This window comes from Ictidomys tridecemlineatus, chromosome 9 (genome assembly GCF_052094955.1).
Source record: "Ictidomys tridecemlineatus isolate mIctTri1 chromosome 9, mIctTri1.hap1, whole genome shotgun sequence".
Classification (NCBI taxonomy): domain Eukaryota; kingdom Metazoa; phylum Chordata; class Mammalia; order Rodentia; family Sciuridae; genus Ictidomys; species Ictidomys tridecemlineatus.
The window spans coordinates 19952742-19968592 of record NC_135485.1 but is presented as its reverse complement, the minus strand read 5'-3'; positions in this window follow the sequence as shown (position 1 = coordinate 19968592).

Below are 15851 nucleotides of genomic sequence, written 5' to 3'. Positions count from 1 at the left end.
GAATTGTTATTTAATGGAGAAAATGAAAGGTGGACAAATAGGCAGATAACTAATTCCAAATAGTGATAGATCATTTTTAAAAGCCAACAGTATAAGGGGATAAAGAACATTCCATGTATCTCTTATTGTATTAAAATCTATCACCAAACAGTGGCTTTAAATAATAGTAATGGTTAGCTTGGCTGATGATTCTGCAGTTCAGGCAGAGCTCCGTGGGGACAGCTCCCCTCTGCTCTACTCATGTCCCTGAGGCAGCTCAAAGGTCGAAGGCTGGAATCCCCTCCAGGCTGGTATCATGGTTTGGATCAGGATGTCCCCCAAAGACAATTCAGCAATGATCAGAGGTGAAATGATTGTGAGGGCTGATGAATTGAAAAGATGACTAGTTGGCAACTTTAGGCAGATGGGGTGTGGCTATAGGAAGGAGTTACTGGGAGCATACCTTTGGGGATTTTATCTGTCCCTGTTTTCTCCCCCCACTCCCACACAGCCATGAGCTGATCAGTTTTCCTCCACCACATCCTTCCGCCATGATGTTTCTTCCTTGGAACTGGTTGACTGTGTACTGAATCCTCTGAAACCATAAGCTAAAATAAATCTTACCTCCTGTAAGTTGTTCTTGTCAATTTTATTCACAGCAATGCAAAGGTAACTGATACAACTTGTTCTTAAGCAAGGAGAGTCAACCAAAGGTGAAGCTGATGCTGGCTGGCAGGTGGCACCTTAGCTAGCTGAGGAAGTTGGAGAAACAATGTCACACAGCCTCTCCACACAGTTGGGCTTCCTTACACTATGGTGGTAAGAGCAAGCATCCTAACATGCATTATAGATAAAGTAGGACATCCACATACATATAAATACATATACGGGTATATGGATGCTCCTTGACTTACAATAGGGTAATATCCTGATAAACTTATTGTAGTTGAAAATATCAGGAAGGATGGGGCAGAGAGGGACAGTAAGTCATTCCTAGCTTTCCATGACAGCTAACTCAACAAAGTCAGGCATGGACAGAAATGAAGAAAATGTCGTGAGAGTCAGCCTAGGGATCTTGGTTTGGAAATGTCAGGTCTGATAGGAAAATTGTAATGCCCTCCAGAATATAAGAAATTCCAACCTCGAGTTGTCCAGCTCAGGGCTGTGGCCACAGTTCTCGAAGATTCTGCTGAGAGATGGGGCCGAAGCCACAGACCTGAGCCACTTAGCCAGGGAGCAAGGGAGCAAGAAGAGAGAGCTCCGCAGAGCCTGGGGCCTCGCTCTTCAGGATTATCTATTCATGGCCACAGAGTGAGTTTCAAGTAGTAGAGGGAAGAAAAAGAAAACAGTTTGAAGGGAGCACTTCTCTGTTCTCTGTCTCCTGAAAAGGTCACACATGTGATGAGGCATTAAAGGCAGTCAGGGACAGCTGGGGGCGAGCAGCATGCACGCATGCATTACTTATGAGACTCCTCTGAAATGTAAATGGGGGTGAGTTTATTGGTTCCCTTGGTCTTAAATGGAATCATAAAGTATTCATCGGGTCCAGCCAAGGCCTTTCAGATCTGGAGCTCAGTGAGAAATATGTGGCATGCTAAGGTTACATTAATAAAAAATAAATAAATCCGTGTCCAGGAAACGCACGCTTGTGCACTATAAAACTGCCCATTCTGTAGATATTAATGTTTAATGTGTTTGTAAAAAGCAGGCGGCTTTGCCGAGCACAGCAACAAGAACGTCCTGTACCCCTCAGTACTTAACATCTCTGCAGGGCTCCTAAGTGCTCTGGTGGGGAGCAGGCCGGCCCAGCCCAGGTGGGAAATGCCAAGTTAGTCTGTGGAGCCACGTCGGAAAGTTGCTGGGCTAAGAGGAAACTCGCTCCCGACTCAACTCGCTGCCAACGCCAGGGGAGTCTAACCTGCACCCACCTTCACCTTCCGCTGGCTCTCCATGCTCAGGGGAACTGAGAAGAGGTAATGTTTTCAAAACTGAAACCTAATGATAGGAAATGTGCTTAGAGAAGACACTCAAAAGAAACCCACCATAATAAAGTTTGTTTTATGGAAAAGATCTAATAAGCACCTGACTCAGAGAAGCAAAAGTAGTTTTTTTGCTTCGGGTCACATATACAACTCCAGCTGTATTCTAGATATTTCTAGAAGGTTCACACCAATGGATGAGAACCATCCTAGGCACAATGGCAGCTGGCTGAACATCAGGGATGCGCCACTTGGTAGCTGTTGGTCCCTGGTTACTTTTGGTCCCAACTCAGAGCAGAGAAATATCTGCTTCCCCCAACCTGATTTGTAGTCGAGGCACATCTGCCACTTCCCAGACCCACTGACCAAACCTTAAGACAGCCTGGAAGTGTCACTTGGAACTAACCGGGAAAACGAGAAAGGGCAGGTAGGCAGAACAGAGCCAACACTCAGGAATGGAAACACATACTTACAACCATCAGGCGGCCCTCCCTGCCCAAGGAGGAGCTTATTGTGGTAGGGATCCGCAAAAAGGACTGGAAATTCATTAAGAGATGGACTCTCTCTTTTTCTCTTTTCACACCTGGAATTCAACAGAGCCTTTCTGCCCAGACTTCAGGACCCACTGACAGGGTCTCTGCAGTCATGCATCAAGCTCCTGCACAGACAGCAAGTCTTCCCAGCCTTCCAAGTGCTGAGAGAATCCTGGGCCTGTGCTTCTTGTACAAGGGAAGGAAATCTGCCTCGAGACCCTCTAAAACAAATCTTTGCTTCTCATGTCCACTATTGTGGGTTCAATGGGTTCCCCCCAAAAGACTTGTTGAAATCTTAACCCTTGGAACTTGTGAATGTGCTCTCATCTGAAAACTGGGTCATTGTGCCTGTGATCAAGTTAAGATAGGAACATTCTAGTTTAAAATGGGCCCCAAATCCAGTGACTTGTGTCTTTCCTTATAAGGAGATAGACTGGACTCAGGCCTACAGGGGAAGGCTACAGGAAGACAGAGGCTGCAGTTATACTCACACAAGCCAAGTAACACCTAGGACGTTGTGACCATGAGAAGCTGAAAGAGGCAAGTCTAGAACTTACCAGGAAATTGCAGCCCTGCCAACACCTAGACTCTCCAGTTCCATAAGGCAATGCATTTCTGCTGCCTTAAGCTACCCAATTTGCAGTAGTTTGTTATGGCTGTTCCAAGAAATTAATATACCCGGGGACACATGGGGACAGCTCAGGAATATATATATATATATATATATATATATATATATATATATATATATATATATAAAGAATCCTTTAAGTCAGTGGCTCAAATGAGACCATATTGGGGATAGAGATGTCCACAACTGTCCCCAAAGAGACTTCCTGTCAGGGACACCCTCAAGCTGCCAAGAACACTCCACCTGGGCAGGATGCAGCCAATGTACACCTGTGCTTCTGGAAGGCCCAGAGGTGACGAATCTCCAACAGCCTCGCCCAGGCCATGAGAGGCTGGGATCAGGGAGGAGGCCAGACCACTGAATGCCAGGCAGCCACGACGCATCACGGTCTTCTTCAAGGAGGGATGGCTGACTATCCCCAAGCAGTTCTCCTGCAGCTGGCCGTAAAAATCTTTGGCTTGTTTTAAAAATGCTTTACTTAAGAAGGAGCACATGAATCATCAGCCCTGTCGTTGGTGTGATGGATCACCACCAGGGGCTAGCGCAGACCAGGCAGAGAGTAGGCACCACATAGACATGGTTGATGGGAGGATGGAGGAACCAGGACTCCATAAACCCAGAAAGTTTAACTGAGGGGAATCGAGAGCTATAGGAAGTACAACAGAGGAGACCTCTGGAACTGGTCTTCTAAAAGCTGGGCTTCATGGTTACTTTTAGGGTAGCTCTGAAATGCATGAGGACTCCAGCCTTCTCTCACTCCCTCCTCCCCTCACACATTCTGTCCAATCATTCCAAGCTATTCCCAATTATTTATAAGTACTTTGCACAGACTGTCCCCTGCGCCTTGAATGCTGCTACTTGGCATCCTACTACTCTTTGGTGTCCCCTCCTCCAGGGAGCCTCCTGGATAGCCCCCACCCAATGCCTTAATGAATGCTCTTTGCCATCTCACCCACATGTCACAGTACTGCAACAGCCTGGGTGCCTGACAGGGCCTCCTCTCCAGCTCATCTCTAGCCTCAGAACAAAAAGTTCAGGCAACGGTAACTGAGGGTGGGTGGGTGGAAGGATAAGGATGGGGATGGGAAGACTCACAAAGGGAAAGCCCCGTGTCAAGACCAGGACAACAGCAGAAAATTTGGGCAGACAGATTTTTGCCAGGACTGAGCCTGGTTTTTGAGTCATCTGCTAATAGGTTTGAGAGCAGTGCAAGCACGTTTATTCAGGGAGGAAGCAGGACAAGTGTGAATGACACAGTTCTACAAACTACTCACGGTTTGGCTTCTGATATCTGCTTTCCTTAAGCAGACTCACTCTGGTCTGTGGCAGCAAATAGTCCTCTGATTTCTGCAGTTCCACATCTTCTGGGCAGCTCGACCATCCTAGAAAGGTGGATCATGTCTTCTGGGAGCCAAGTCTGTCATTGTCATACTGGAATGGACCCAGCTCCACCTCCTGTCCCTTGAGCCGATGAGTGAGTGAATGAATGAATGGATTGATGAACGGATGGAGCTATCACGTCCCGGCAGGGTAAACAGCACTTGGCCCTAAGAGCAAGAGTGACAGGGTAACAGGAGCACAGGTTTTGGTATCAGACAGTGTGATGTCCACCACTTCCTAGCTCTGTGACCTTCAGCAATGGCTTACCTTATGGAGTCCCTATTCCCTTGGCAGCAAAATGGTGACTATTCAGATCTAAAGATAAATATGTAAAGTTTCCAGCATCTAATGGGTGCTTAATGTAGGAGTTCCTTCTCCTTTCCATCCTGGACTTCTGAGCTTTATTCCTTTATCCCTTCTAAGCAACAGCTAACATCAGAGAAGCCCCCACCAGCTGGTAGGCCCTGGGGGCTAGTGGCTTTCCCATACATCAACTGGGGTAACCATCACTCTCATCCTACAGTGGGGAGGCTGAGGTCAAATACCCTCCTGCATTAGTTCACTAGGGCAGTCGTAACCAAGTGCCACAAAGCAGTCAGCTTAAAAATAACAGAAACTGCTTGTCCTCTAGGCCTGGGGGCTGGAATCCACTAGTACACTAAAACCTATGCTCCTTCTACCCTGTTATGCCTGCAGCTTAGGGCCAAGGGCTGTTTACCTGTCCTATAGCCCCATTCATTCGTTCATTCATTCACTCACTTATCTGCTTAAGAGACAGGAGGTGGAGCTGGGTCCATTCCAGTAAGGCAGCAACAGACGTGGCTCCGAGAAGGCATGATTCACCTTTCCAGGATGGCTGCATTACCTGGAAGACTGTGGAACTGCAGAAATCAGTAGACAATTCGCTGCCACAGGGTTGGTTCCTTCTGAGGGCTGGGAGGGAGATCTGTTCCAAGCTTCCTCCCAGCTTCTGGGGTTGCTGGACATCCTTGGTGCTCTTTGGATTGTACATGCACCACCCCAATGTCTGCCTTCACCATCCCGTTCCATTCTCCCCATGTGTGTCTGTCTCTGGCCAAACTTCCCCTCTTTACAGGGACACAATCACACTGGTTTAGGGCCCATCCTAACAATCTCACTTAAGCTGATCATCTGGTTAGCCTCTATTTCCAAATAAGGTCATACTCACAACTACTGAGACTTGAACATCTTGTAGGGGACACGCTTCAACCCATAAGCTCCCAAGGTGGCCAGCAAGCGTAAAGCCAAGACTCAAACCTACCTCTGTCTGTCCATCTTTCTCCTCATAGGTACATTTAGTTAAACTTTTCGTGTGAAAATCCAGGAAAAGTGCACTGCAAACAATCCAACCCCAAGGAGATTGCCTGGGAGATACCACGTCAGACTGAACACTAGAGAGATACTAAATACTAAATGATTTCCTAGTCCAGTACTTTAATTTTACAAAGGAGGACACTACGGACCAAAGAGGATCAGTAACGTGTCCAAAGTTGGAGAGGAAGGGGCCAGGTCTAGTAGTCAGGTCCCTATAGATGTCCTCTCCAGAGAAAATCTTCCAGTAGTCCTGCAACAGGAAGGTGGTAGGTCCTCACTAAGATCTCCATTAAGATTGAGAAAGAAAACATTTCTTAACTGTAGTTTCTGAATAAAAGCCTCAAACATTCAGCTGCATTGGGAGAATTGTGTTAAGCAAAGCATTCATCTTAAACCAGATAAAGAGGCTGTTATTATTATCATGATCGTTATTATTTTTATTCCAATCCTCAAGTCAAAATGGCCAGGAAGTTCAAAAATGCCACTTTCCTCCCATGTCCAGCCTTCAAGAAAACAGGCATACAAAAACAACCCACAGAAATTGAATCACAGTTTCAGCTAAATACATATTTAATTCCCTATGTATTTTTTATGTTTTGTTTTGTGCAGGACTGTTTACCTACTTAATGGTGAAGTAGAATCTATTGTCACCTAGTTGCTAGGATTTATTATTTTTTTTCTTTTTCAGTCTTGAAGTGCCCCCTAGTGAAGTGTTGTTATATTTAAGAAGCTGAGAAATCACCTGAAAATAAGACTTATAGGAAGCCGAAGAAAATTTTAGGAAAAAAAAAAAATGGAAGCAAAATGGGTGGTAGAGGGATGACTCCTCTGCTTCAAGGGGATTTGAACATGATTCCTTTAAAATCTATCACTGAGCTCTCTTCTCTATGCACACTCATGTAGACTGCTCTGCAGATGCATCTCAGACACAGGAAGGTCTTGCCATGAGCACACACCAGAAATCCTGCAAGCTGACTTGCAGCGAGGCAGAGGGGAGTGTCCTTTGACACTGACCATAAGAAAGCCAAGGCAGCAAAAGGGTCACCAACACTAGGTTAGTGCAGAGTGAGTTTAGCAAGCATCCTTCACAGAGATGAAATCTGAGGCTTGCCCTCTTATCAATGCAAGTCATGGGGATTTGTGTTGAAAGCAGGCTTTGCTGAGGGAGGAGAGGCAGGGGTTGGAGTAGGTGGGAATTCTCTCTGCTTTCCATTTGATTGTTCTATAAATCTAAGGCTGCTCTAAAAAAATAAAGTTTATTAATTAGATTTTTAAAACACACACACACACACACACACGACATTTGATAGAGCAAAGAAAACCCAGAGGAAGTGATCTTAAAAAGCAACTGAACACCCGCTTCATGGAACTGGCTGTTTGCACAATGGCCTGTGCATCAGAGTCCTGCAGAGACCTTTTCAAAAATATAAGCTCCCTACCCTCATCCCCAGGGGTTCACATTAAATCAGTTTGGGGTGGAGCAGGCATTTGTTTCCTTCCGAAGTTACCCCCTGGACCACCAGCAGCCTGATGTTCAGCCAGAGTTGAGAAAAACACCAAAATGCCCCCTACTGGGACTCCAGGACCTCACCAAGCCACCTTCTAGATGGTGATCGCATTCCCTTGGGGTCCTACTACAGACAGGAGAGCAGGACTGATTTGCCATGCAGAAGGGATAGACATGCAGACTTGTCCCTGGCCTCTCGTGACAAGTCAACAAAGTGGCTTCTGATTGTGGATCTGGTTTTCACTAAAGCAGCTCACAGAAGGATTTAGATCTCCATGTGAACTTGAACTATCAGGGTCATTTTATAAACAGGAATGGGCCACAGAGCAATGCTCCAATGTAGCCTGCACCCCAGCTACAAGGAAGGTAGTGTGGCCCACTGGGAAATGAAATCATACACCCAACGAGGCTGCAGGGGACAGTCAAAGAGCCACAGCAGCACCATGCAAGCCATCGTCCCGGCCATGCCTCTCTCCCCAGCTCAAGCTTGGCTCTAACTGTTCTATCTGCACAGGTCTCAAGGCCCAGCCACTCCCCAACATATTAGTAGGATAGAGGAGGAAAGACTGGTGGGAGACCTTCCCCAACTGTTGATAAAAATGGGAACTTCTCAGCTGTTTTCTCTTTTCCCCCTTTTTGAAGGGAAATCACCATAGGACCCAGCTGTAGATTTGATGTGGAAACAAGCTGAGCTAATACCAGGAAAATGGTGGATAACTGTGGGACTCAAATAATTCTCAATACTCATCTACCAGTAAGAATCACCTGTGGCTCTGATTCAAGATTAAGATCCCTAGCCCCATCTAAAGATGCTATTCAGTAGGTCTGGGGTGGCGTCCAAGAATCAGTTCGTTCATTCAGCACATATTTAACAATGCCAATCTCTGCTCCTGGCCTGGGGTTTTGGTATTAAACAAATAGGCCCTGGCTCTCATGGGGTTTCTATATGAATGGAATCTGCATTTTTAACAAGTTGTTCAAGTATTTCAGGTGCAGAAAGTTCTGGATCATGCTCTTAGACACACTGATCATTCAACATGCTCATGCTACAGACTGGGAAATCGGAGAGCTATAAGAGGAGGGAACTGGCCTTTCTCCTTCCTGCCTGCGGCCCAGTTCTGCAAACATCAACTCCCTCCTCTTGGGCACACTCTCTCTAAAGCCATCCAAACAGTCTGTAGAGGATACATCTGTTTAGATTCATCCTCTACCACTCCAATTAGAACAGAGAAGACACCTGCATTGGCCACTGATCTTATATGTATGGAAACCAAGCAACAGATGGTATCACTGTCTCCTCAGCAGTCGCCCAGCAAACCAACATCAGAGGAAATGAGAACAAGGAAGACTGGGTCCCACCCCCTCGCAGGAACACCCTCCCGGCATCGACTGCTGCAGCCTTCATCCTGTCTCAGGATCCCACATTCACTGCTCTGTGATGTGGTACAGGGGTTTTCATTACTGGAAACTTCTACAAAATGCTGAAAGCCAGGCCTGTGCCAAGCTTCTAAATCATTCTCCAGGGGTGGGCTCAGGAATTTGTATTTCAGAAATGCTCCCAGGGGCAGTTCAGATTTGCTTCCAGGCATAGAAGCCACCAACATATAAGGAAGAATACAAGCTCTTAATTTGGATAGACTTGTGGTCAAGCCTCAGCTGTGCTGCCTACTTGCTGTGTGGCCTGAGATAAATTGTCTGACTTCTCTGAGATTCAGCTTCCTTGTCTGTAAGACTGAAATAAACATATCTTGCCTCACAGAGTTCGGGGTGAGGAGAAGCATCAGGAAGTATCTGGAACCTCCCTTGTGCAGTGCTGCTCAATCAATAGAAACTGTCGCAGTGACACCACAGACACTAATGGGCTTGGGAACAACTCAGAATACGACTCTGGACCCACTCATCCTGGAAAAATCACTTCTCTGAAGCTCAGCTTTCTCAACTGAAGATGAAGAAGATAATTATACTAATAAGTGGTTGTTTTGAGGATTGAATGTGTTAATTATCAGAGAACAACACTCTTGGAACTATCCTAGCACATAGTAGGTGCTCAGCAAGTGTTGGCTGCTTTTATCATGTTCAACTTCTGTACCTGTGCTCATTCTATGAATCCTTTTTAAAGACTTAATGAAACTTCCACCTCCTCTGGTAACTCCAGCCAGCTGCAAGACACCACCAAAATGCCGTGGGGAAAACAGAGGCTAGGGAAGTCCATCATCCTGGGTGCAAATCTCAGCACTTCACAATATTATATTCCTGATTGTTTTCTTTTCATCTCAAAAACAGAGTTTTCTCATCAGTAAAATGGGCCTATGGAGTTCTCCAGTTTGGATAATACTTCCATACCCATCCAAGGTAGTCTGAGACCCATGCTGAGTCTTTTAGGAGTTTCTCTTTCCATCCCATTTCTGGGGCCTTTAGGGAGCATTTGCCTGTTCTGAAAAGCAGTCACAGCTGCAGTTTACCAACTGGTCTTCGGACCCCTGAGCCTGTGCCTCTTCTGCTCACACTTGCTTTCTTGAAGTCACGTCTTCAAGCCAGGACTCTCCATTCTGCTGTGTCCCAAGCACAGGTAGCACCCTTCCTGGTTTTCCCACATTAGCCTGTGGTGCTTGGTAAGTCTTGATTGCAAGCCTCAGGAAAGCACTGAGAAGTTTCCAACTTAAGGAGAAGATGCAGACAGAATTACCAGCTGCTTCCTCACCAAAGTGCACCAGCCTTGCCCCTTCCTGGGAGCCTCCACTGAGAAAGAAAAGAGGAATGAATACTGTAGAGATAAGAGTATGCAGAGGAGATTGCCTGGGAAAAAGAGGGGGCCCCCGCCCAGGAAACACTGAGATGCCCTAGAGCAGGACCACTGCAGAGACCTCTTCAAAGCCCAGTGGCCGCATGGGAGCCAAGTCCTCAACGCCACTAATGCACATCACTGCATTCTGGGCTGTGCAGGACAGGCCAGCTCCTTGGCCACTAGTCCAATTGGATGATGCCTGTCCACACCATGGGAGACTTGGCATCATCCAAATCCCTGTGTAAATGCATACACTGCCCTAAAGAGCCCAAGACACCCATGCCAGGAACATTAAGCTGAAAAACAGCAGGCTGCAAAGATCTTGGGAGGGAACTCAGTACCTCTCCTAGCCAAGGGAGGGGTTAGGATGCCTCTATTTTTTTTTTAAGAGAGAGAGAGAGAATTTCAATATTTATTTTCCAGTTTTTGGTGGACACAACATCTTTGTTTGTATGTGGTGCTGAGGATAAAACCCAGGCCACACAATGCCATGCAAGCGCGATACCACCGCTTGTGCCATATTCCTAGCCCCCAGGATGCCTCTCTTTTGGTCTGAGACAGGCTCTGCTTTTCCCACCCTACAAAGACAAATGTAATTGTACTCAAACAACCTGTAGCCTCATACAGACTGCAGACAAGGCTCCAGCCTGGGCACTGCTTGGCAGAGGTGCCCTGCCTGGTGCTACCAAGGGGACACTAGCTCCTGGGTAGAACACGATGCTGTAGTGGCAGTTCAAGAACATCATGCATTTGGCCAAACCTATAGAACTGGAGGACAAAGAAGGAACCCTAACATACTCTACCCACCTTGGTTAATAATGGTGAACCAATCATTGGTTCATCAATTGTAACAAATGCACCATACCAAGGCAACGTGGTAATAACAGGGAAAACCGGGGTGGGAGGGTTGCAGGGGAATGGAAGGTGAACTCTTTTCAATTTTTCTATAAACCTAAAACTATTCATTTTTAAAGTTGGCGGGGAGAGCAGGTAGCCCCCTGAGCTTCCCTTGCAAGGGAACCTGTGTCCTTGGCAGCTGACAAGTCTCCACTGGGTGGACCTCAGAGCAAGAACCACTTTAAACATCAGTCAGGCAAATATAATCACGCTTGACAGGAGAAGCGCACCTGAGCAAACGTACACCTGTGCGCCCGCCCCTTCTATGCCTTGGGCAGCCAGCGGTGCCCTGATACCCAGGCCACGTAACAGGCGCTGGAAAGCGCTGAAGTCCTGGAGCGCAGCTCCGCCCCTGCGGTCAGAGAGGCCCCCACCTCCTTAACCTTAATGAGCGGTAGGATCCTCGCTAAATGCTTCGATTTGCTAGTAAATGAAGCAGCCGGTGGAGGCCCTTTGGTGGGGGCTCTGTACGCATCCCAGCAGCCCTCCGGGCTGGGAATTATTTACTTACAAAGGTGAATACTTTCTCTGGGCTGCTTCCCTGCAGCCGCGCTTCCCCGCGCAGGCTTCCTGATAAATGTGTACAGGAGATCGCAGCCGGGAAGTCTGTACGCCCCATTGGGCGAGCCACCGCCAAATCTATCCAGGGCTGATGAAAGCCACGTCTGCCCGCCCTGACTTAGCCAATTTGTCTGCTCGAGAGGGAAAAAAATTACATTGAAAAGAATGGCCGATTTTAGGACAGAGGCTGCTTTTTCATTATTGTGAAACATTTAGAATAAAGGGATATTTATCACCCTCTGCTAACTGTATTCCACCTTGGTTGCTAAAAATAAGGAGCCCAATGTTCCCTGTATCCTGAAGGTGGCTAGGCTTGCCTTAGCTGAGCTATTGGGAAATTGTGCCACCCAAGTGCGTGCACGTGTGTGTGTGTGTGTGTGTGTGTGTGTGTGTGTGTCCCAGGAGCAGAGCCAAGGGAAATGTCTATACAGTGCCCCCAACAGGTGCCTAAATGAACACAACCACAAGGCCACCATCATGGAAGAAGGAGGGTCCTGGTGGTTTCAACAAGGTGAAAACATCACTAATGTGCATTTCCCCTCTGTACAAGACACCAGACAGAACTGTTCCCAGGAGACTGCAGGTCCTCTCAAGCCTTTGTGTCCTCTCCTCATTCGCCTCCTTCCCTCTGCCCCTCAGATCTTCTAGGTAGTAATGGAATTCTCCAGTCTCTGCTCAAAGGCAAATTCTTACCAAAAGAATTCCAGCAAGGTTTCCCTGCTACTTCCTCTCCCCATTCACTCGCTACCACTCTCTCCTGTCCATGTCTCCCAGTGCACAAGGCCTGTCCTTTAGGAGGCTTCAAGAGATGTCTGTTGACTGGGCAGGTAAATGTAGCAGAAAGAGGTGGCATCATGGGCCTCCTACACAAATAGGGAGAGAATGGTTGCTCCTTAAGTGATCCAGCCATCGTGACATCCCAGGAAAGTGACAGAAGATGCCAGGTGCATCTAAGAACAAAGATCTGGCTTGTGAGCCTATGTCCTTCTGTGGCAGAGCCACATGGCTCTGCCTGCTGTGGCTGGTGGCTTCCTGGTGAGATGGCCCAGCTACTGATTGATGGGCCATCAATAGTTGCCTCCTGGACTAGCAGGTGACCTCTAGCAGTGTGCTTAAGAGGCCTTCCGTCCTGTTCCATTTCTTTGGTTGGATAGGATATATTTGTGGGAAATATCTCAAATTTGTTAAGAACTCAAAATTGGGAGAGATTATTGAATGTCCAAGTCCATAATGACAAAATAATTCTGACTAGTACCAAAATCAGCTGATGAGACAGGCACCTTTAAGAGCAAAGTCCTACACTAGCACACCTTCTAATTATCCTCTCTGTGTTTCAGCTAAATCTTTTAGAGAATCTTTTAAGAACAGTCAAGGGACCCCAACCACTCTGACTGGTTCTTCTAAGCACCTAGAGTAAACATGGCTCTATGACCCTAAACTGAGCTTGCCCAGAAGTAGTGTTGGCCACCTTCCCATTTTGAACTATGACCTTAAACGGAGCATGCTCAGAAATGTGCCTGCCCCTATGTGTGCTCTCCAATGTGAATATGTACACGCTCTCTGAATAAAATCCCTGCTTCTTTGAGGACAGCATTACTTTTTCAGGTAATTCCAGTGCTGTCCTTACTTGCTGAGGGTAATCTTCTTTTGTCCTTTCCTCTCTGGATTGCACTTGTTGGCTTTGCACTTGTATTCTGTGGCCAAAAGACCACTGGGAAGGCACTTAGGGTTGAGTTTATTGAGTCACTGCTACACACCAGGGGAGACTGTGGGCCATCTCAGCCAGACAGTAATGGAAAATTCTTGTTATGAGATTCATGGAGAGGGTTCAAGAAATGAGGCTCTAGTCTGGGGACAGCTGCAAGAAGCAGCAGAGAAGGCCATAGCCCAGGGCACAGGCTCACTGAAAGATTGAGACCTGATTATAGAATGTTCCCTCTCCCTCTGCCTGACACCACCCCGGTCATGGCTGGAGACTCTGGGGTGTCAGGAACAGGGAGTGTTTCTGTGATCAGGTATTCAAATAGTTCCCACCGCGGAGGCTGGAAGAGCAGGGCGACCTGAAGAAGTAGCAATCATTTGTCCTGACAGGGGAGGGTTGGCTGGTCGTTTCTGAGGCTTGGGCAATGTCCTCATTTTCTGTGCTCTCAATCTTGTCTTGGTAGTGGCCCCTCAGGGTCCCAGCATGGCCTTGTCTGCTGTTAATGTTCCTTGCGAGTGTTTATGTTTCAGAGGAGAACACCGTGGCCCTGTTTTGAATGCCGGGCTGGCTCCTGGCTGTCAGGCACTTCATTTCTCTTTCTTAACATTATTAGCTGCTGTTATGATTTGGATCTTCAATGTCCTCCAAAAACCCATATGCTAAAGGCTTAGTCACCAGCCTGTGGTGCAAATAGAAGGTGGTGGGACTTTCAGAAGGTGGGGAATGGTGGAAAGAAGTTAGGTTATTGGGGAAATGCCCCAAAAAGAATAATGGGATTCCAGCCCCTTTCCCGCCTCTGTGTCTGTGCTTTCCGACCACCATTAAATGAGCAGCTTTGCTCCACCAAGTGCTTGCCGCCACAGGCCCCAAAACAGCAGAGCCAACTGACCTTGAACTGAAACCTTGGAAACCATGAGCCAAACTAAACTTTTCCTTCTTCTTAAGTTGCTTACCTCAGGCATTTGTCACAGCAACAGAGAATTGACTAATACAGTTACCATTGTTGGAACTCAGAAATCAATACCCCAAATTGTGGGGCTTGTACGTGCGGAGTCTCAGAACTAAGGTCTTCCTAACCTTCCCACTGCCTCCCCTACTCCACTCTCCCTTTCTTGACATCTCTGATCCTCTTTCTCTCCTGAAGGGCAGGGAGAGAATTTCTCCGAAGCTCTCTTTTCTGACTAAGGGAAATTTCCTTTCCAGAAGGAAAGCAATTGTTTTAAATCCCTTTTCTAAGAATATCATGAGAGAACCAAGAAAGTTTAGCCATCAGAGAAGAAAAGAGACTAAAAGCCTTCCGCATGCCCAGATTTCTCCTCTACTCTTCTGAGACAGCTCTGAGAGTTCACTTGGGAAACTTTAATAATAAGACAACATGTTTGCTGTGAAGTCTGCCCCTCACAGTCCTATAATTTGTCACCACCTCCCCCAGAGCAAAGAGGAACTCTGTCCCAGGCCATTATCTGTCCTGTGGGCCTAAAAATCACTTTCTACATCTCTAAATTGCCTGTACCTGTATTTCTCTTTCCACTATGAGAGTGTGAGTTTCTTGTTGGGTTATTGGCACTCATCTCCTGCGATGCCTCATGCATGTTACCTGTATGCTTTTTCTCCAGTGGTGCATTCATTTCAGCAAAAATTAGTGGTAGGGGGTTCCTCATGCCCCTACACTAGTGCTTAGTTTTTTAATATGTATTGAGGATCTACTATGTGTCAGGCACTATTCCAGAAACTAGGAGTACAGGACAAAGAAGACTAACAATGCCCTGCCCTGTGCAGTATGCAATCTTATAGGAGAGGGAGACCATTAACAGTAAGAAACAAACATGGACACAGGAAGAAAGTCATATCAGCTAAGAGCTGGGAAGGCAGATCAAGCAGGGCAGGGGCTAAGGAGGGAGGTGGATCGTTTTAAGCAGGGTGATCAGAGGACATCTCTCTAAGAGGATGAATTTAGATAAAGCCAAAATGCAGACAAGCAGCCAGCTATGAGGATATTGGTGAAAGCCTTCCCAACAGTGGGATGAACCAGGGCAAAGGCCCACAGTGTGCAGCAAGCTTGGCAGGTTTAGAGACAAGCAAAGTACCCAGAGGAGGATGCTGAGGGAGCAGAGAGGTAAGAGGGGCAGATAGAACAAAGGGCTGGGCAAGGCTGCCAGTTGAGGCCCTGAAGGCCAGGGCAGAACTTTGACATGGCCCTCAGGGTCTGGCACAGGGTGAGGTCTCAGTGACTTGCCTTGCCTCGCTCCCTGGCCTCAGCCTCCAGGGGCTTCCATCTCCAATAGAGTTGGAATAGGGGAGGAAGAAAGAAGTCTGCATTAGCCAAAATGCAAATTAGAAAAAGAAACTACAAATGGGAACAGATCCATATGGAGACTTGGGTTCAGCCCTGGTCCCAAATTGAACAAGGACAGGGAGAAATCATTACATGGACAAAGAAATCTGCTGGGGTGATGGGGACGGCCCTGAGAGGTTAGGCCAGGTGAGACACTTTCCAAGCACCCGGGGCTGCTCAGACTGAAAAGCAACAGGGTCTGGACAATACCAGATAGAACATCCCCG